This window comes from Phocoena sinus, chromosome X, assembly GCF_008692025.1.
Source record: "Phocoena sinus isolate mPhoSin1 chromosome X, mPhoSin1.pri, whole genome shotgun sequence".
Lineage (NCBI taxonomy): Eukaryota > Metazoa > Chordata > Mammalia > Artiodactyla > Phocoenidae > Phocoena > Phocoena sinus.
In genome coordinates this window covers 63,830,873-63,853,864 of record NC_045784.1, presented here as the reverse complement: position 1 = coordinate 63,853,864, position 22,992 = coordinate 63,830,873, and the positions used below count along the sequence as shown (strand labels likewise).

General features: G+C 38.5%; 1 long non-coding RNA gene across 10 annotated transcripts in view; it reads left to right on the top strand.

Annotated features, from left to right (window-relative positions):
• The window catches only part of LOC116747364, a 63,976-nt gene that overhangs the window by 19,865 nt on the left and 21,119 nt on the right, over window positions 1-22,992 (top strand). For all 10 annotated transcript variants that reach the window (XR_004348008.1, XR_004348003.1, XR_004348004.1 and 7 more), the window contains exons 5-7: window positions 17,382-19,161; window positions 19,812-19,931; window positions 20,718-21,000. This is a non-coding gene — a long non-coding RNA (uncharacterized LOC116747364). The remainder of the gene's footprint in view (window positions 1-17,381; window positions 19,162-19,811; window positions 19,932-20,717; window positions 21,001-22,992) is intronic.

Below are 22,992 nucleotides of genomic sequence, written 5' to 3'. Positions count from 1 at the left end.
TTGCCCAGTAAAAAATGCTGCCCAACATTGACAGGATTTCCAGCTCTCTGCAAGGAGCCTGAGTTTGAGCTGTTAGCTTAAATTTGTTTAAATGCTGCAGGCCAACACAGTGTGTTTATTTTATTTTTTAAAATATTTATTTATTTATTTTGGCTGCCCTGGGTGTTAGTTGCGGCACGCAGGATCTTCGTTGCAGTATGTGGGCTTCTTAGTTGCGGCATGCATGTGGGATCTAGTTCCCCAACCAGGGATTGAACCCGGGCCCCCTGCATTGGGAGCACGGAGTCTTACCCACTGGACCACCAGGGAAGTCCCGAACGCAGTGTGTTTATAAATGCTCTTATAACCCCATAGCTTCTGCTTCTTTATATTTTTGACTTGTTTGTAGTGTTACCTTTTTCCCATGTGGTATGAAACATGAGTGTGTAGTACTACCCGTTCAGCTTGGCCTGGGGTTGGCAGTTTTCCTTGGGTAGTGTTTAAAGCTAGGTCGCAGTTTTGAATGGAATGGTATAGATTCGAATAGATTAGGAAAGAACAGATGAAGATAGAATATTTAAAAATGAGAAAATACTAGCCTCCATCTGGCAAAGGGTAAGTACTTTGTGAAATTTTTGTTCCAGCTATATGTTTGTATGTATGTGTATCTTTGTTCTAATGTAATTGTTTCTTACTGTGGATTAAGCAACTTTATAAGGCACCAAGTGAAATAGTGTGAGTAAGCTGGCATCCTGTGGGCTAAATCCCTCCTGTATACAGGTCTCCTTTGGCTCACACAGTGTTTCTTAAAAATCTGGCGATTGCCAGGGGCTTGAGGGGAGGGAGAGAATGAGGAGTTGTTGTTTACTGGGTATAGAGTTTGAATTTTGCAAGATGAAAAATTTCTGGAGATTTGTTGCTCAGCAATATGAATATGATTAATGCTACTGAACTGTGCACTTAAAAATGGTTAAGACGGTTTAAAAAAAAGAACAGGAGTAACCCATTAAACAGAAAGTTTACACAGACATCAGAATATCCTTGAGTATCTCAAATATAATCAAGTTAAAAAATACTTGCATGACCATCTTTGATAAAACCTTCCAATTCTATATATCAAGCTATGGCCCACGGGGCAAACGTGGCCCACCGCTTTATATATATATATATATATATATATATATATATATATAGCCTATGAGTGGAGAATGGTGTTTACATTTTTTAATGGTTGAAAAAAATCAAAAGGAGAATAATATGTTATAACCTGTGAAAATTATACAAAAATCAGATTTCAGTTTTATTAGAACACAGCCACACATTCATTTATGTATTGTCTATGGCTGCTTTTATGCTACAGTGGCAAAGTAGTTGTGACACAGACCATATGGCCTGCAAAACCTAAAATATTTACTACCTGGCCATTAAAGAAAAACTTGGAAAGTTACTCTATTGCAACAGTTGCCAGATCCCTCCCTCACAGCATCATCTTTGATGGCTTTAAATGCCTAATTAACAGCTCTGTCATGGCCTCCTAGTGGCTATTATCATTCTATTCTAATATGTGGGGGGGATTCTCACTTCCTTATCCCCTACTGTGACACCTTAACCAAATCGAGCAAACTCACATTCTTGGTGAGCTTCAGTTATGCCTGGAATTCTGTTAGCAATTTCTGGTATTGTAGGTTCTTTTATTTTCAAGAAATGGACCTCTCTTGGGTCAGCCAGGCAATTTGGACCACCCATGGCTATGCATGGCCAGCCTCTAAGGTAGACAAAGGTTTCATAAGAGTCCAAATAAAGAAAATCCAGTATTTGAATAAGACAATTAAAAAATAAAGAAAATGAAATTCAGTTTCCTCTCTGAGGAAAATGGTTTGAGGATTGGAAACGGTTCCAAGATAGATGCAAGCAACAGAGGTTTGTATCATTCATCTAGTACGCTACCTTTAACATCTTTTTTTTTAAATAAAAATTCTATATATTTAAGGTATACAACTTGATGATTTGATATACCTAGTGAAATGATTACTATAGTCAACCGTCAAACTAATTAACTTTCTTCTCACCTAGTTACCTATTTTTTTGTGATGAGAGTACCTGCAATCCATTCTCTTAGCAAATTTTCAGTATTCACTGTAGTATTATTAACTGACCTTATGCCATATATCACATGTCTTCATTCCTCCTTTTCTCTGCTTTTTTGCCTTCCTCATTATCTACTCAAGATTTAGTTTACTTCCTAGTTTTGTTTATATTCTGCTTCCTCATAAATTTTCAGTTATTCATCATTAAACCTTGCTTATTGCTCCAGTGTCCTTGGCTGTATCTCATGTTTCCCAGCGCTGTCATTTAATATTCAGCTCCCTCTGCTATGGGCCTCACTCTTTTTGTATTTCACAAACTTTATTCCTCAATGCAAGGATTTAAATGGCTTAGCTCACCCCCTGCTTGGGTAGTCAGTTTCTGAGTCGTGCAATGACACAGCACTTAGGTAGTGTGTCCCACACCTGGTACATTCAGCTTTGGGTGACAGGACAGGTCATATTCTAAAATTCATTGCTCTCTCAGACTGCCTCATCTCCAGAACTATGAGTGGGACAGTTTACCTTAGATGAGACTGTGAGTGTAGCCACCACTTGATTCAGGTGTGTTTGTATTGCATTTCTACATCTTGACCACTAATAACCTATGCCCCTCATCTCATTTTCTCATTTCTAAAGATGCTTCTGTTTATACTTTTCCAGCTCTTACTTAAGCAGAAATGTTGGAGAGTAACTAAGTCACGTCCAGATGCTATAGTCTGATGTCATGAGGCCACTTTAGAAATTTCCCTGCCAATTTTAGAAGCATCCACCTGTCTGATCTTCTTGGCCGCTTCAGTTTTCTCTCTTGCGATTCTACCACAAGTTACCTTCATTGGATGTGTGGTCCTGTGACAATAACTTGGCCGCAGTTCCTGTAGGCCCTTAACCTTCTAGCCTGGGTTGTGGTGGGGTGTGTGTCTGTTCTCTGCCCCACCACCAAGTCATAATCAGGTCTAAATATTTTACTTCCTGCCGAAGTTCTGTTTATGTAGCCCAACTCTACATTATTTTCTAAATTACATGAGATTTCTGGTTTCAAGAAATAAGATGCAGGATTAGCTCAAGAAATAGACATTTATCAAATAGATACACATAGTAAGATACACACAGTAAGGAAGATAGGATTTCATAGGAATCTTAAGAACAGTGTGGTATGGAATTATATCTGTGGTGGCTCTAAGAGCTTAAGCACATGGAGTTTGTAGACCTTTTCCATTGTGCTGTTGACTTGAATTAAATCAGTTATTTGTTCAGCTATTCTCTTCCTCTCTACTTTATTTTTCTTCCTCATGACTGACTTTGCCACTACTTCAATGAGGCTTTCAGCTTCAGCTTTTACTGGTAATTACCTAGTTTTCATTGTTTCTACTCAAATTCCAAAGAGTGAAAATCTAATTGGCTTAGTTTATCTTTACTTGTGCAGTGCTTTTTCATGCTTAGACATGCTGGCAATATATGGATTGGTCCCGACAATCGTGCTCATTGGAGAGGATGTAGTACTAGATAATGTGAAACAAAAGCTGGTCATTAAGGGCTGTGCTACAGCTGTGACAATAGATAGGGTGGTGATCTTTAGAAGGATGCGGGCATACTTTTGTAGGAACCTGAACACTGGACACATTTAGTCCAGTGGTTCTCAACCTTGGGAACCTATGGTCTGATCCATGTTATTCCGTGCCTGTTGGAATGGTAACTGAGCACCATGTCTAGCTATAAGAGAGATAAAATCATGCTTTCCAGAGTCAGCACCTCATGGTTATGTTGGAATTTGCACATCATTGTCAGAAGAGAAATAACTGCCAAACCCTGCTCTGCTTATTTTTTTGTTGTTGCTATAATACAACCACTACCAGTAGCGTCAGTGTTTCACCTTAAGTGGCTGTATGTATCAGTCACAAAGGCAATTGTGTAATTAGTGGCTTTGCCACAACATACCTGGACTTGTAAAAAACACTTTGCATCCTGGTATCTGGAGGGGATTGTGTATGATTTTCTACCCTACAGTCATACCCTAACAATTCCAAATGTTTTATATTTCTCCTGGGGGTCTGTTTTCATGCAACTGTATTTCTGATACAAATTTCTATACAAAATTGGCTCTTTTGGTCTCAAGAAATGAAGAATCACTCAGCCTGCCTCATTAATAGGGGTTTATTTTATATAAATATGTTGAACAATGTGGAAAATGGGGCTATAATGGGAATCTAAATATAGAAACAATATTGAGTATGGGAACTGGATTCGAGCAGCTCTGGGCACCTTAACAGCAGGTATTTTTGGTTCATTACTCTTGTGCTACACCACTGACATCACTCAGCCACTGTGCGTTTGCTATTCCTTCTAGCTCAGTGGCTCTCTATCAGAGCTGTACATTAGAATCAACTGAGGAACTTTAAAAATAAACCAGGGTGAGATATTGTGATTTAATCACCACAGGCATCAGTATTTTTAAAGTTCCTTCATGCTTCTTTTGCTTTTATTTTTTTAATTTTTAAAAAGTTTTTTGGTTGCACTGTATGTGGGATCTTAGTTCCCCGACAAGGGATCGAACCCGTGCCCCCTGCAGTGGAAGTGCAGAGTCTTAACCACTGGACTGCCAGGGGAGTCCTCTTTTGCTATTAACTGGCTTCCCCAACCTTTATTTCTCTACCTGCCAGCTTCTGCTTACTTGTGATATTCATGGATTGTATTACCTCATAAATTTGCCTTCTCTTGGTCTTAATGAGCTCCCTTAGAGAAGAGCCTATGGCATGACAGCAAAATTAAAGTGTCTATTGCAAGGGTTGGCAAACGTTTTCTGTAAATTCCAGATAGAAAATATATGAGGCTTGTAGGCCACAGAGTCTCTGTTGCAACTATTCACTCAGGGAGTCAACCAGAGACAGTGAATGCAAGATCTGTCTGCAGCCAGATTTGACCCATTGGCTGTAGGTTGCTGACCCCTGGTCTGTTCCTTCCTTGTTCATAGTAAACTTTCTTGTTTATTCTTTCTCAATATCTTCTTAGCTACTGTTCTCCAATTCATCATTAACTTGAATATAAGAATTACTTTGGGGACTTCCCTGGTGGCGCGGTGGTTAAGAATCCGCCTGCCAATGCAGGGGACACAGGTTCAAGGCCTAGTCCGGGAAGATCCCACATACTGCGGAGCAGCTAAGCCCGTGCGCCATAACTACTGAGCCTGCGCTCTAGAGCCCGCGAGCCCCAACTACTGAGTCCATGTGTTACAACTACTGAAGCCGCGCGCCTAGAGCCCGTGTGCCACAGCAAGAGAAGCCACCGCAATGAGAAGCCCGCGCACCGCAACGAAGAGTAGCCCCCGCTCAGCGCAACTAGAGAAAGCCCGCACGCAGCAACGAAGACCCAATGCAGCCAAAAAAAATAATAAATTAATTACAAAATTAAAAAAAAATTACTTTGTAAAATTCTACTTCATCTAAAAAAATTCATTTAGGGATATTTATCGTGGTAGCATTTGATTTATAAATTCATTTGGTCAGAATTAACATGCTTGAAACATTTCTTCTCCTCTTCTAGAGACATTTAGTCAAGTCTTTTTATGTCCTAATAATCATAATTTTCATCATGTAGATCCCCCCAGTATTTCTTATGTTACTCCTTAGGTATTTTATGCCATATGTAGCCACAATTTTCTCTTAATTTTAATAACTTTATTTTTCCTAGCTTATTTCAGAATGGAAGTGCTATTTTTCCTGGTTATAAAGAGGTACTTATAATAAGCAATTCAAATAATACAAGGATATAAAGAGTGCAGGCAAGATAAGCTATAATCCCATCATTCATCTAAAACCACTGTTAATGGTGTATAGACTTCAGTGTTGGGCTGTCTTTGTCATTGAGCATTTATTTTATCTAATTATGCCACCTGTTCAGATTCTGTGCTGATTAAGCAATTTCATGATCACAATTTGGCTACAAGAAAAGCATATGATCCTCATGTGGAAACGAGTATTCTGGTTACATAGATGGGTATGTTTCTTGTAGTAAGTTAAATTGGCATGTTGAAGATTATTTACCTCTCATTATATGACAGCTATGATGAATGCCCTTGTAATTTATCTTTGCACAGTTGACTCATTTCCTTACCAACCATAATTTTTAGTCACAGAAGCTGCAGTGAATTCTCTCAGGGCCCTTAGGCCTGGTTTGTTTCCATGGAAAAGAGCCTGACAAAAGACTGATAGTGTTGACATGTTTCTGGCAGCAGGCATGAGCATAAGTATGCATTTGAAGAAGTATTAGAGAATATGATAAAAATCAGTGGTTACAGTTTGTTAGGAGAAACTCCCTCATTTTCTAATTTACCTAGAGAATTACTTTAGTCAGTTCAGAGATAGCAGCATGTATATGTTTTGTCTTGTTCCTGAGGCACAGTTGTTGGAAGTTGGCTACAATGGGCCACCAAAGGATTTTTACACTCCTTGAATACATCCAACTAGGGAGAATTGCATGAAGTATTTGTAATTGAAAAATGTGCGTGCCTGCTTTTAGTAGCCTGGAACTTGATAAAAATGTCATTAACTAAAGGTAGGATATAAAATATTTTAACTCAGAGTAACAGCTTAATATCTAAAAAGAACTTCTGCATCACTAAGAAGAAAAATGTCTTGCTGGGAACAAGTTTGGGAAACAAATGTACTTTTTTTTCTTTTTGGGGGGAGTAAAGTGCCCTCTCAAAAAAAAAAAAACAAACCTTGCCTAGTTCAGAAAATGCATTGTTCTGATTAAAAACCAGCTTAACATTTTGTTCTAAGTCAGAAGTAGTTCCTAAGTTGTAAGTTTTATGATAGTTGTAACCTCATTTATTGACAGTTCTAATCCAGTGATTTAAAAAATGTGACAGTAAGGATAATTATAACCAAAACATCTAATCGTTATAATGTAAATATATATTATATTTATTGTGGTTGTAAAAATGCATTTTGAAACTTCAAGGAAAACAAGGGTGGCCTATATGATTCGGCTACTTAATATCAAAAATGGATGATATGTGGGGGTGTCACTGGATCACAGGACTCAGCATATAGTTTTACTCAGGGCTAACATAGTAAGGATACATAGCCTTTCTAAAGTTAGCATAAAGAAAAAGACACACGTGGAGTCTGGAGGAGTCCCTGTGCAGCTTTCCATCTGCTTTCTCTTTCCCATGAGCAGTCACACAGAGCATCCCCTTGCAATAAAAATACAGCAGCACGTGTGCAATGTTTCTGCCAGGGAAACCTGTTAAGAGACTCAGCAACCAAGGTTTTTATTGTGGACTGGTCACATAGGCACTTTCTGCTTAGCACATACCAAGACATCAGACTTCCAGAAGGAAAGTAGGTATTCAACATGATCCACATTATTTATATAAGCAATTTAGGCACAGTGAGCCACCCTTATCAGTTAGGGAAAGTTTTCCATCAGTGCAGGGAACTGTTTACCAGTAAAGTTTCCTGATGCCAGCCAAGGGCCAACCTTGCAAGCAGGTCTTTCTGAGGATAGTAGTCTTAGGCCTGCTATGTTAACTCTTTCCTGTGTACATGGGTTGAATGTATAATAATAGATCAAAATTATAGCATTCTATGATTGATCACATTCAGGTACTGCTTAAGGTGATAAGAGTGAGTTCAAATATATGATTTCCGTTCTGTTTGGGCCATGTAAAAAAATTTTGGGAAGCCTTTTAGGTTATGTCAAAGAGTGACTTAAGCTTAACTTGTAAAGTATTTTTAACAAAATCTTTGATATACTGGCTATTTTTTCCTTTTTTCCTCCTTACACTGTTGGAAATAGTTAACTGAGAGAAGTGTGTTAATTTAAAATTTTGGGTGTCATTCCTTCCCCACACATTAATTAGGAAATTCACCTTCAAGGAACCATTCTTTAAGAAAGAAGTCCAAGGGAATATTAAAGTTTTGTTCTATGGTTTCACATGAATTTAATTAAAAAACTGAAAGTTAGTTTAAAGTAACAGGCCTCTCCATTTGAGAAGATTTAAAAGCAGATTGATTGTGCTATCTGGGCATAATTTGATTCAGGTAATACTATTTTTCTCCCTTATCAGAAACTGAAGAAATTGCTGTAACCCCTTTGATGTATTTTCCTGCATCAAAAGTAAAAATATGGAAGTCTATTAAGACACCAAAATGTTCACATTGGTTATCTTTTGAGACAGGTTTACATAAGTAATTATTATTTCTTATGGGGTGTTTTGGCTTGATTTTTTTTCTTAATGAAAATATACTATGTTGGAAAAAATAAAAAGTTGGTAGGTTGACAGTGAGAGATTGATACTGTTATGACACCAGGTCTCTGACACCACCTGGCTTCAATTCATTTCTGATGCTAACTACCCCAAGTTAATACCAGATCCCACAAGTTAAGGGCAACATCTTCCTGAAGACTGCCTTCCCTTTAGTAAATCTTAGGGCAACCTATACTGACCAATCAGCTAAATTCAGGGATTCCTGTGACCATCTTGGGTTTGTTAATTTGCTGGAATAATTTCTAGAACTCCCTGAAAGTGCTATACTTACAATTACAGTTTTATTATAAAGGATACAACTCAGGAGCAGCCAAATGAAAAAGGTACATAGGACAAAGTCTGGGAGGACCCTGGATAAGGAGCTTCCATTCTCTCACCCCTTGGACTCAGGATATGTCACCTTCCTGGCACATCAAAGTGTTCACCAACCAGGAAGCTCCTTGAGCTCTGGGTTTCTAGAGTTTTATTGGGGTCTTATCATTGGTCAGTTGGTTAAGTTCAGTCTCCAGCCCCTCTCCTCTCTGAAGGTCTAGAGGATAGGGCTGAAAGTTCCAATCTTCTACTAATATGCTTGGTCTTTCTGGCAACTAAGCCCATCTTGAGTCACCTCGTTAGCATAAATTCAGGTGTGCTCAAAATGGACTTCTTGTAAATAACAAAAGAACACTCCATCACTCACGCATTTTAGAGATCACGCATTTTAGGACAAAGACCAAATTTATATTATACATTTTTATATTTTATCTCTAGTTTTGTAAAGTTTTTTGTTATGAGGAGCGCAAATGATAGATCCAATGAGGGGATGATAATTTGCAAGGTTACAAGGGATCGTGAGCAGTAAGGGAGGTAAGAATTTTACTGGAAACCCACCAAAGGAACAGGTGAGTGGCTGTTCCTCTCTGGCATGGTAACAAAGGCCACCAGGAAATGGAGGCATCAGGAGAAACCCTTTATGGGTTTGTTTCTATTTATGGGCCATGTTCTGCTCTTTTTTTTTTGGTGGCTTGTGGGATCTTAGTTCCCCAACTAGGGATCAAACCCAGGCCCTCGGCAGTGAAAGCGTGGAGTCCTGACCACTGGACCACCAGGGATTTCCCCTGTTCTGCATTTCTGCTCTATCATTACCTTACCTCTGATTGTTTTGCTCTTTCTTTTGACCTTTTATATCCTTCTCTACACTTCTGCTTACTCATAGTTTATGCTTTTCCATGAATCCTTAGAGATCCAGTTCTATCTCTCACTTCGTTATGCATATTTAAAACTTGAGTGCGTGTAAATTGTCAGCCTGTCATCCTGACTGGCTCTTTCCTAGGCTAGGTTGGGAATTAACAGTAGTAGACTCAGAAGACTACTACTGCAGAGAAGTTTCACTTAGGAGCCAAGGGAAGAGAGGCTTATTACAATGGAAAGCACTTCTAAAACGACATTAAAATGTTTCTTTTTAAAGAGTGCTTAAAACATTAAGGATATCAGTGCTTTTCCTAATACCAAAAGCAAAATTCTTAATATGGAAGATTGATAAATGTCATGATATAAAATTTAATCGAGTTTAATGTATTAAAAAATGTTTGGATTTACTTTTAGAAAGGAATTCTAAATCTCAAGGCTAAATCAGTATATTTGTTTATGTATTTTTTCTTATTCTGTCAAAATCTTGCAATCCTTAATTAATCTTTTTTTTTTTTTTTTCAGTGGAAAGGATTTACTTTTTTCTCTCTCCCAATTGTTTGGTTATTCTATTTGTTAGTTAATCCATTCTTTGCTCACTGATTTGTAAACACATCTTTATCTTTCTGTGTCTTCAAACATAGAAGCCATAAAATGATTCATAAGCGCAGCTAACATAATAAAATACTTCATGTCAAAAACACTAAATGAAGTCAAAAGAAAATGAGAAATTGGAAAATATATGCAACATGTATTACTTAGTGCTAATCTCCATTAATGTATAGAAAGATTCTAAATAAAATCAAAAGACCACAGTTTTTTTTTTTTTTTTTTTTTTTTTAAGACCACAGTTTAAAATGAGCAGTGGGCATGAACAGAGACAGTTCACAGAAAAACAACACTTAAACCTATGAAAGAATGCTCAAGCTCATAAGAGAAATGCAAAACAAAACTACAGAGAAAGTTAATACTTGAGAACTTTGCTGGAAGGTCTTTGGGAAAACTGGCATTTATAGAATGTTTGTTAGAGTACAAAATAATATAATACTTATGGAGGGCACTTTGGAGATACTTATCAAAACTATAATTGCCTTTATTCTTTGATCCAGTGATCCTGTGTATCTGCACATGTGAAACAAATTGCATATGTAACATTGCAGACAGTTTTATAATAGTAAAAGATTGGAAACAACCCAGGAGCCCATGAGTGTGGAATACTAGGTTGCTGTAAAAACACATGAGGAAGCAGTCTCTGCAGTGATATATTGTTAAGTGAAAAAGTGAAATGGACAATGTTCACTTATGTTAAAAAAAATAACAGATTATATAAAAGTGGTTACCTGTAGGTGTTGGGAGAAGGGCAGGTGTATCCAGGGATGAGAACAAGAATTTTCTATATATAATTTTTTATATAGAGAGGAGGAAGGTAGCAGAATTGATAGGTTTGGAAGGTTCTGGTGACAAGATACACCTTTAATTTTTACTGTAATGTTTTATATATTGTGTATATTTCTAAGGTATATTGTGTTCGCTGATCTGTTGATTTCTTTTACACGCTAGTCTTTAAACTATGTGTTTTTTTTTGTTTTTTTAATCTTTTTTTACATCTTTATTGGAGTATAACTGCTTTACAATGGTGTGTTAGTTTCTGCTTTATAACAAAGTGAATCAGTTATACATATACATATGTTCCCATATCTCTTCCCTCTTGCGTCTCCCTCCATCCCACCCTCCCTATCCCACACCTCTAGGTGGTCAGAAAGCACCGAGCTGATCTCCCTGTGCTATGCGGCTGCTTCCCACTAGCTATCTTACGCTTGGAAGTGTATATATGTCCATGCCACTCTCTCACTCTGTCACAGCTTACCCTTCCCCCTCTGTCATACAGAGTGAAGTAAGTCAGAAAGAGAACGACAAATACCATATGCTAACACATATATATGGAATTTAAGAAAAAAAAAGGTCATGAAGAACCTAGGGGCAAGACGGGAATAAAGACACAGACCTACTAGAGAATGGACTTGAGGATAAACTATGTTTTAATAAGAGGTTTTCTTTTTTTTAAAAAAAAGCTATGTTCACTCATTTTTCCTCTTGATAAACTTTTTATTCAACTTGTATACATTAAATGCCTCCTGTACCATGCATGGGTACTGTACATAATTTATATATACAGTAGGTTCTAGGTTTTCTCTGGGAGATCAGTAAGCTAGGGGAAGTATAATAGAGTTAAGTACGAGGTACGTAGGAAGGAAGGTTACCTAACAGTAGAGGTGATAGGAGGGGAGAGGAGGAGGACTTTGCAACATTGGACTTCAGGGGAATTTTATCACCAAAGCTGTACCCTAAGGCAGAACCCATATTTGGGGCCAAGTAACCAAGCTAACATTGGTAGATCTTGTTCTCTGAAGGACTTTTGGTATTTTTACAGTGGACTTAGCCACCATATATATCAATATATTGCCACCAAGGGGCTTAAATTCCAATTATTAGAGGTTCCAAGGGACCTACTTTTGTCCATTAGGTGTTCTTGCTAAAATTTTTGTGATTCTGGGTCAGGAATCATGTCAGTCATAAATGCAGCCTTTTTCATGATGTCTCTAGATAAATTTTGTCATTTTTTAATTTCACGTTGTTGATCATCACCCATTCCTTTCTCTTGGAATCATGATACCTTGGTACCCTGGCATAATTTACAGTGTTTTTTCACTTTGTAGAAACTTAATCTGTTGGAGTAGTGTTAAGTGTCTGGCTTAAGTTCTGCTTGGGGGGTTCCTTTGACCCAGAATGTTCCCTCTGATGTTAGACCAAATATTGTGATCAAGCCCAAGGGGTCAGTATATCTTATAGTAACTTTAGTGACTGATCTATAATTGGTAGTTTGATACTTTCAGCTCTATTATTTTCTAGTTGAGAGATTACATGATGTCTGTCAGTACCTGGGATTGAATAGTTGGCATATCATATTATACAAGCATTGCACCCTGGGTCTGAAATTACATTGTAATGTAGGGTGTAGACATATCTACTTCCAACAGGTTGTATGAACATCTTTAAAGCTAATGAATTTCTACCGAAGTCACGGAACTCAAAGGTATATTGTAGAATTTATAGGAGTCTGCTGAGCATTAACACTTTCAACTCAGGTTAGGTTGAATATCATAAGGTGGCCTGCCGTCTTGCATTGGTGTATTTCCCTATAACCCCTGATTGATTGGCAGCCTAGGGGCGATTTGGTTGTTGCTGCTGATAACGTAAGCTCTTTGCTGATATATACAGGGTTTGTGTCTTTGTAGACCAAGCATTTTTATCCTTGTAGAATGCTGTGATTCCATCTCTTAAAACTGTCTGGCACTTAGTAAGTGCTCATTAAATGTTGAATAAACATTGGGATGGATATAATACCAATATGTCTACAATACCATATGTGTCACCCCCTAAATGCAAACAGTGTGTTACATGTCATTTATATTTTTCTGTATCTTGTACACTTGTTCTGAGGTACTTGCACTAGTAATTTTGTATGATTTGAGTAAAGAGAATATGCACATTTAATAACTTGATTCATTAGGTTGCTAGATTGCCCTTTGAAAATGTTCCAGTTTTACTGTCACTCACATATTATAATCGTTTTTTTCAAAAAACAATGATACATGCAAATAGTAAATAGTTCAGTTTGTACTAAAGTGGATATAGTTAAAAGTTGCCTTTCCACCCCTGGTTTCTAATCCTCAATCTTCCTTCTTCCCAGATATAAGTACTGTTACTAATTTCATGTGTAATTTGTCAGAGATAGTCTCTGCATATATAAGTTGATACTCTTGTTATAAAGTCAGCATATTGTAGAAACAATAGCCTGATAAAAATAGATCTGTGGACCAGTCTCTGACAGTGATAAACAGTTGATCCTTGAACAACAGGGGTTTGAACTGCCAGGGCCCACTTATATACGAGTATTCAGTTTTTCAATAAATACGTTCTATACTACACCATCCCAAGTTGGTTGAATCCTTGGATGTGGAACCCCAGGTATGGAGGGCTGACTGTAAAGTTGTGTGCGGAGTTTTGACTGCGTGGGGGGGTCAGCACCCCTAACCCTAGCGGTGTTCAAGGGTCAACTGTATAAGCAAATAACCTAAATATAAACTTGGTAAGAAGGATCCAGAAGCAAATTCATGACTAGTATATAAGCAAGTAGTGTTCATGCCAGCCATGCAAGGATGATTCAATTTTAGGAAATCTGTGAATATAAGTACCACATGGTTAGGCCAGAGGGAAAAAACATCACATGAGCAGCCCTACAAGTTGAACTTTTTAGTCTTTTTATAACTTAATCAAAATCATTGTTCCATTTAGATCTTATTTTGATGTCAGTAGTCATATAATGATCTCACGTTCTATTTTAAAAGGCTAGCCAATTGCCCAGTACTATTTATTGAAAATTCATCTTTTCATCACTCATTTAAAATTACATCTTGTCAAATACTAAATTTTATTTGGGTCTGCCTCTGGACTCATTGGTGTGTGAGTCCATTAACTGTCTTTTCTGTGACAGTATGGAATTATTTTGATTGTGTAAGATGTTACTATTTGCTGTGCCCACTTGCTGCCTGTCCATACTTAGATTCATTAATTTGACACCATTCCATATACTCTAAATTTCTTGGTTCTACATAATATTTGTGTCAATGACTGTTCATAATGGCTCTTGACTTTCCCACTTTAACAATTTACTAGAGTAGTCTCCATCTGAATTTTTTTCATTATTCTATTTTGTGTCAGTTCTACAAAGGGTTTTTGTTTTTCCCAGCTGCTTTTATACTTTTTTTTCCTGCCAGGTGTACTGTAAAGATGTATGGTGTATATATATATATATATATATATATATACATGGGCGTTATAACAGGAAATTTTACATGTTAAAATTAATATACAGGGTGATTTTAATCAGCATACACATAGCATAATAGAAGAGCTAAAGCAGAAAAAGTACTATAATATTTCATGATCTGTGCTTCCTTGCATGCCTATTTGCTGCACATTGCTTGTGTTCTTGGTTGAGATAGTCTTATCAAAGTAATATTTATGGGATGTTTCATGACTGCCATATTCAGAGTCCTCTGTCTTGCCTTGTGTCTTTGCATGCCTTAAACAGGACCCCTTGTCATACACAAGTCATTCAATTTTATGTTGTAAAAATTATCAATTTTGGCACTTAACATGTGACTCTGGACTATACATCAGAATATTTGGCTGTTAGTTTGAAATTAAAATTTATGCATAATATAAGTTATTTAACAGATTACTTTAAAGCCTTTTGTTCCTTTCACAAATAATGGTGAAGTGAAAACATCCATATTTCCTTGTGTGAGTATTTTTATATGATTTCTATATGATGGTATCTTTGCAAAAGTTGGAAAAATATGAACAATTTTTATTAAAGTTCTTCTCAGTTGCCCATCTAGAAATGTTTTACTTAACCATTTTTATAGTTGCTTAATTAATTTTCTTCAAAATACAAGGCTGTGGATTGTTTAACCTGTATTTTAGCACAATATCACAAAACAGGTTATCCCCAAATTTTCCTTGCACATCAGGGACCTCAACAAGGTTGTTATAAACTTGATTCAATTTCCTTTATTGAATTTGTGATAAGTCTAATTTTTAGTACATGGAAAGATCAAAATGTGTGGTGACCTATTTATAGAGTAAAATTTGGGGGGATGTGGATGTCATTCTGGTTATTTTTTTTTAAATAAACTTTTTGTTTTTAGAACAGTTTTTGGTGTACACAAAGTTACAAAGAGTTCTCATATATGCCCCACTCAGGGTCCCCTATATTAACATTTTATGTCAGTTACTATGGTACATTTGTCACATTCCCTCTCTCCTTAACCCCTGGTAACCTCTAAATATAATTTTGGTCTCTGTGAATTTTCCTATTATGGGTACCTCATATAATTGTTATTATCTTTTTTTTTTTTTTTGTGGTACGCGGGCCTCTCACTATGGTGGCCTCTCCCATCGTGGAGCACAGGCTCCAGACGTGCAGGCTCAGCGGCCATGGTCCATGGGCCCAGCCGCTCCATGGCATGTGGGATCCTCCCGGACCGGGGCACGAACCTGTGTCCCCTGTGTCGGCAGGCGGACTCTCAACCACTGCGCCACCAGGGAAGCCCTTACATAATTGGAACAGTATAATATTTGTCCTTTTGTGTGTGGTTTATTTTACTTAGCATATTTTCAAGGTTTATCAGTGTTGCATGTACCAGAACTTCATTGCTTTTTTTTTATGGCCAAATGATATTTCATTGTGTGTGTATGTATATATCACACTTTATTTATGCATTCAGTTTGTTTATATGACACATTTTGTTTTTATACAACATATATTAGTATATATTTGTTTATATATACACTTTGTTTATAAAACACATTTTGTTTATTGTCTAGTGGATAGCCCTGCTCTACAACATGCATGTAATGTTTTTGGTTAATTGTTTCTACATTTTATTAAGCTAATTAATTGCTCATAGTAAACTGTACAGTAGAGAGTTATTTAACTCTTGCAATAAAAATCTTGAAATTGGCTCTGTAGTATTAAGATAAAACTTTGGTCTGCTGAAATTATGAGGCATCTATATTAATAGCAGCACAGGCTATCCAAAAATTAACAAAATATTTTCCTATTTTAGTTGAGATACCTTTGGCATCAATGTCTATTTTCCTTGATTAAAATTGAACAGTAATAGTAATTGGGTAAATAGTTTTATGTGATTTAAAATATATTTTTCTTTTAGCTATAATTTTTAATATAGGTCAGTATTTTGTGTAGAATTGGTGTCTATTTCCTGAACATTTGCTCTTTACTTTCCTTTTCTCCTTATTCTCTTCATATTTTCTGAGGACGTTTAGTCAATTTCTTTAGGAAGGAATAAGTTCAAATCTATGTATCTATCACTCAGAATCATTTTCTTTCCCCCATTATACAATGTATTAAAAAATTATAAAAGGCATAGGTATTCATTGTAAAAAATTGAAGTAAAAAAGCATAGCACAATTAAAAGAAGAATATTCAGAACCACTCAGATTTTTGGTACATTTCTTTTTAGTATACGTATGTATACTGATAACATTTTTAGATGGCTCTTAAATTAACGAAAACATTTTCCTGTCTTTAAATATGAATACACACTAATCTCATTCGGACCGTGATTTTTTTGGTATAACATCTCCCTCTTTTTTAGACATTAGAATTATTTTAAGTTTTTTTAAAAATAAAATTTGAACATATCAGTACAGTTAACATACTTACAGAAACATCTTTGTGTACGTATCTCCCTGATAATTTCTTTTATTATAAACTTGTTAGAGACGCGATTATTTTTTGTTTGTTTTGCACCTCTTGATTAGCTGATGTGAAGACAGTTAAGTGTAAAGTAATTAGACCCACATTCAATAAGCAAATGTTATCCATACATCCCTACATCCCTTCACACTTAATTTATTGTCTCACCTCTGACAGACATACTCATTCTGTGCCCTGCTGTCATCCACCATCCTTTACCTTCCTCTTTTAGTCCTATGTTATGAGATGCCTCTGTTCCTTTCACTTTCACTAGTTGATAACACTTTTAATGGTTGAAATATTATTTTAACCTTTTAATCTGTTTTCCTAGCACTTTCTACCAAATACAACTATTCCTTCTCATTTAAATACCTCTTAATCATATCTATTTGTTCTATTACAGACAGCAGTCGGTTTTATACAATATCCTTTTTCTTTTATAATAGTCTTTTGATAACAATAGTTCACATTAACTGAGCACATAGTAAGTGTTACACACTGTTCTTTCACTTTTTTTTTTTTTTTTTTGCAGTACGCCGGCCTCTCACTGTTGTGGCCTCTCCCGTTGCGGAGCACAGGCTCCGGAGGACGTGCAGGCTCAGCGGCCATGGCTTACGGGCCTAGCCACTCCACGGCATGTGGTATCTTCCCGGACCGGGGCACGATCCCATGTCCCCTGTATCGGCAGGCGGACTCTCAACCACTGCGCCACCAGGGAAGCCCTACACGCTGTTCTATGTGTGCTTTGACTCAGTTTTAATGGTCAGGAAGTAAATTCTAATATTATCCCTTGTTTTTTTCAGCTGCCGTAATTGAGGTCAGCTAAACTCAGTAACCTTGCTCCCGAAATGTCACAGAGCAATTCAACCAGTTCATCCCCAGAGTCTCTGCTCTGTAGATTCTCTCTCATTATCTTTTTATCAATGATGCTCTAGTTGGAGGTAAATTGAGGTCCTTTTCAATGTCCAGGGGTAACTGTGCTCCTAGGAAGATCAGGAACTCTTTAAGATTTGCCCTTTTTTTTAAGTTTAAATGCTGGACCAGCAAAGTAGAGGCAATCATTAGAGTATATAGGATAGGTATGTTAGGATTAACTGGGGTACCTTTCTAATAGAACACCTGGATATGACCCTTATCTCCACATCTGGTTTTCAAACACACAATTGAACCATACAGAAAAGACCTTTTAATAAAGGCCATTTCCTCCCAAGGTTGGTTCATTTAGAGATAGCCAAACCTAGAATTGTTCTAATTGCTTCTACTTGATGTAATAATCTCACCAACTCTGGTGTTAGTATCATTTTTATTACATTTCAAAGACAGGTTATCAAACCAAGAGAAGTTCAAAACTCATCCAAGCATGGCCAGACAGTAAATTGCAGACTCCCTTTTTTTTTTTATTATTTTTTTTTAAGCGTTACGCGGGCCTCTCACTGCTGTGGCCTCTCCCGTTGCAGAGCACAGGCTCCGGACGCATAGGCTCAGCGGCCATGGCTCACGGGCCTAGCTGCTCCGCGGCATGTGGGATCCTCCCGGACTGGGGCACAAACCCGTGTTCCCTGCATCGGCAGGCGGACTCTCAACCACTGCACCACCAGGGAAGCCCTGTAGGCTCCCTTTTTGAACCCATGTCTTATGATGGAAGAGCCTAAGCTCTTAATTGCCCCAGGATACTACAGTGTCATCTTTGGACTTTCTTAATTACCCTTGACCTCTCTGGTATTTCCTCTTGTGATGTCTCCATCCTAACAACCTTTATTATACACATGTTTTCGTAATTTAACCACACTCCATGGAAGAAGCATTTAAAAAAAAATTTTTATTGGAGTATAGTTGATTTACAATGTTGTATTAGTTTCAGGTGTACAGCAAAGTGAATCAATTATAGATATGCATATATCCACTCTTTTAGATTCTTTTTCTGTATAGGCCATTACAAGAGTATTGAGTAGAGTTCGCTGTGCTGTACAGTAGGTCCTTATTAGTTCTCTATTTTATATATAGTAGCGTGTATATGTCAATCCCAATCTCCCAATTTATCCCTCCCCCGCCACCCTGGAGAAGCACTTTAGAATGAGACTTGTTCCAAATTACTCAATTGATTTCCCAAGTAGAGATCTGCCTTTTGGTTCCTTTATCTGGCTACCAGAATAGAGAGATTCCTGGGAGCCAACCTGCTATCAAGTCAACTGTTTTACCCCAGATGTTTCTGTCCAGGTTCAACCTTGGAAATGCAGGCTCTTCAATCTTCAGGTCTTCATCCTCCATTTGACTTTCCATCTCGTCCACGGAGGATTGCTGAGTTAAGTCAGGTGAGCGATCATTCCATCTCATTATCTTTCATGTTGTTGGGACAAGGGCTGTCTTTCTGTCAGAGGGGGAAAGTTTTATACCTTTAAACTACAGAATAATTTATAAACTATAATGCATAGTCCAATTGGTTGGTTTTAAAGAAAATCCATTAAAAACAGAGCTTTGCTGTGCCTAAACTGAATATCTGTCTGTGTTCCTATTGATTATTACCTACCATGGGCCTTGCAGATATGCTCTTCCCCACATCCTCGGATAAGTAAATTATAATTGGTGTACATATCATGTACATTGTACAGATAGTCAGAGTGTGAATTGGAGAGAAAATAAATTTAACAAGATCAGAATGCTTTTTAAGTTACAGTTTGAATTTGAAGGCTCTGCTGTTTGTGGCATTTTACATTCCGAGGAAAGCTTTGAATTGTTTGGGATTCAGTTAAGTCACATTTCTCAAAGGAAGAGAAGTATGGCTAACCTTCACACCTGTGAAAATTTCCCCATATTTGCTTGGGAACAGATGACCCGTATGCACTTATATATTTGTCTAAGGGATACGTGTAGTTTCTCAGCAGTTAAACCTTCAATTCAACTGAAGTGCAGTTAGCCTTCCCCAACAGGGCGGTTTTTCTCAATAAGTTTTCTTTTTTAATAGGAAAGAAAACGGCCGTGCACAGAGGGAGAATTGATCACCGTCTGTTCTTCAAAGACACTTCTGTGGCAGTTGTTGGGGCTACTAGTGCTCACTGCCCTGACAGAGACCTGCTTCGACAGGGTAGGAGGAGGGTGGGCTTTGGGTGTCAGACCTGCATCTCCGCTGTTAACTACAGCCGTTTTGAAAGTCAGGCTTTACTCCTTTTCCAGGGACTCCTTTGGGATTGAGAAGCTTTCTTTCTATTTATTGGCCTTCAGCCTTGACTTGGTCTTGAAGTTTCTGAATTTCTAGCTCACAAGTTTTTTCAGGTTGAAGTTAAATATACTTAATTCACATACGTGTGAGTCACTTCAGTTGTAATGTGCACAAGTCCTTAGACCAGGCACAGTTTCTTACCTGGCCACATGGCCCTAGTGAGAATAGCATCCCTGTGTCAGGGCTGAAACAGCGAAGCAAAGTGACTGATAGACCCAGATTGCTGGAGCCCAGATTCAGAAGCAACTAACATTTATTGGGTAATTCCTGTGTGTTAGACACTGTTCATGTATTAAAGCATTTAATACAGTAACCCTTTCCTTTAGGTTCTGTGAGTAGTCTTATCCAGATTTTACAGATGGGGTAATTACAGCTTACACAGTCTAGATGACCTGTCAAGGGTCACACAGCAAGTCATTTGCAAAGCAGGGATTTGTACCCAGGTGATCATACTGCAGGGTCTACACTCTTAGCCCCTACATCAAGGCCCCTCATCGATTGCTGTTTCACTCTCCTTCCCCTGGCATGTGCAGTTATTCCTTCTTGCCCCCTTTCATTTATCTGAGTCTAATACTCTCTTTTTTTTTTTTTTTTTTTTTTTGCGGTATGCGGGCCTCTCACTGTTGTGGCCTCTCCCATTGCGGAGCACAGGCTCCGGACGCGCAGGCTCAGTGGCCATGGTGCATGGGCCCAGCAGCTCCACGGCATGTGGGATCTTCCCGGACCGGGACACGAACCAGTGTCCCCTGCATCGGCAGGCGGACTCTCAACCACTGCGCCACCAGGGAAGCCCCCCTTTTTTTTTTTTAAATCATCCTTCTCACCTCCACCTTCTCCAACCCTTCATATTCAGAGTTTAACCACCTGGCTGGGAAAGCTGGCAGGCTTATATAATAAATAAATCCTCATAAAATTCTCAGCAAAGCAGATGGGGGTGAGTGTGGGGTCATTTATCCTTCTTTTGGTATATAAATGGGGTATGGGGTGTAGGGATCATGGTCTCTTGGCATCATTGTTTCCTGGGAGCTCGGGAGCATCAGTGGTTCAGCTGGAGTGGTGTGCTGGCTTTTTGGGGTCCATGTTGAGCCAGACAAGTGAGGGACTTTGTGGAGTCACTGAAGAATGAGTTATGTGCCCCTTGGTGCCTCTTGGTGTCTTTCATTTGTCTCATTTTAAGACTTCTCCTTTTACCTTTAAAATGGTGGTTGTGTGTGGTGGGCTTACTTGTTGAAGGCTTCTGTTTTTAGGCTCTAGCTTATTCTCTGTGCCTTACCTCCCTGCTTCTGCCTTTGAGGCTTTAACCCCAGGTGACTGAGCTAGTTTGGTAGCAGCTTGACTGTTAAGTAAATGAGTGTTCACAACAGGAGGAATTTTGAACTGACCTACTAAGAGGGTGGGCAGGGCAATTTAGGGAGTCCTTTGTAGGTTTCCCCCCATTAATCTTTAGCCTTGTACCATATCACTAGTGAGCTCTCATTTCACAGTGCCTATGAGTTCGTCTGTCTAGGAAGTCACTTATTTTACCCTGGCCCCTAAGGAATGCCAAATATCAGGAACTGTAATCACTTACACTTACCCTGCTGTTGGATGCCTAATGTCCCCTCACACCAAACTGTAACATAGCTTGAAGCAGAATCTGGGAAGTGCCTTTAGGTCCAAGGAGCAGGGTGGTAGGATGAAGACTCACTTGGCATTATTAGACTTTGCCATGGTTGACAACCTGCTGCTGCATCAGAAGAACTGGTGCATCTCAGAAGATGTTTGAGATTGAGTTCTTTGGGGCCACTGCTAACACCAGAGCTGTCCTGGGGTGGACAGTGCCGCTCCCGAGCCTCAAGGAAAGGGGTGTGTGGTTAAGAGAGAGAATACAAATCCATATCCTGTAGAGTATTAGAGCTGAATAGACTAATTGCCTGATTAGGCCCTATCAGTTTCTGTGTGTGAACACTGAGATCCATGGGTTGGGTGTGGGTGGCTTGTCTGGCCCAGGATAGATTGAAAACTCAAGGAAACTGCATGAGCCCTTTTAGTACTTTTGCTTTTGGTATTTAAGGGATTTTAGAGTCTTGGCTTCCCATCCATTAAGAAACAATTAAGAGGGAAGTAGGGAGTAAGGTGTGGGATAGTCAGCATTTCTTGTCATACAGGTTGATGCTATTAGGAGTTCTGTTTGAGAGTTATTAGGTAAGGGAGATAGGTAGGGGTGAGGGCCTGAGGGCTTGGGGCAAGAAGGGAAGAAGGGAAGGGATGGAAGATCCATCTGGAATCGGTTTCAAAGAAGAAAGACTGCATAGTGCTTTGAAGAAATCAAACATCAGTCCAAGAAGACATGTGATCTCAGCAGCTATCTTCACATCACCCCATCTCCTTGGCAGGGCTCAGCCTAATCTCTGCCCCCTTAATGCCCATCCTGGTTCTGTGTGTTTTGGAGCCCAGCGATTTTTTATGCTCTGGGTAAGCTCAAGCACTGGGAGAGGGACCACTTGTGGCTGTCATTTAGGCCACGAAAGCAGCAGGGAAGGGATGGTTTCCTGTGGAATGGGGATGTGGTGTCAAGCTGATGAGCAGCATGGAGGGAAGGATGCATATCCTGTAGGAATCAGGGGACACAGGTTTTTGTCACCTATCAAGTGCCCTCAGTCGGGGATGGCTGCAGCTCTATTACACAACCCTATCAAGCAGGCACTGTAGTTATTAGCAGTGACTTTGAAAAAAATTATTCTTTTGCCTCTTCTCTTTTTCACTCCCAAGCTGCTCAATATGTTGAAAATGGAGTCCAGGGACCATCGTCTTTATATAGAAAGTTCCAACTTGAGATGCCTTTATTATTACATCCAAGAATCCTCTCCACTCTTTCCCTGGCTTCTCATACCTGTGGGATTGATGGGCCAGCCTGTGTCCTACCAGTGTTTCCTGAGTCTTTATC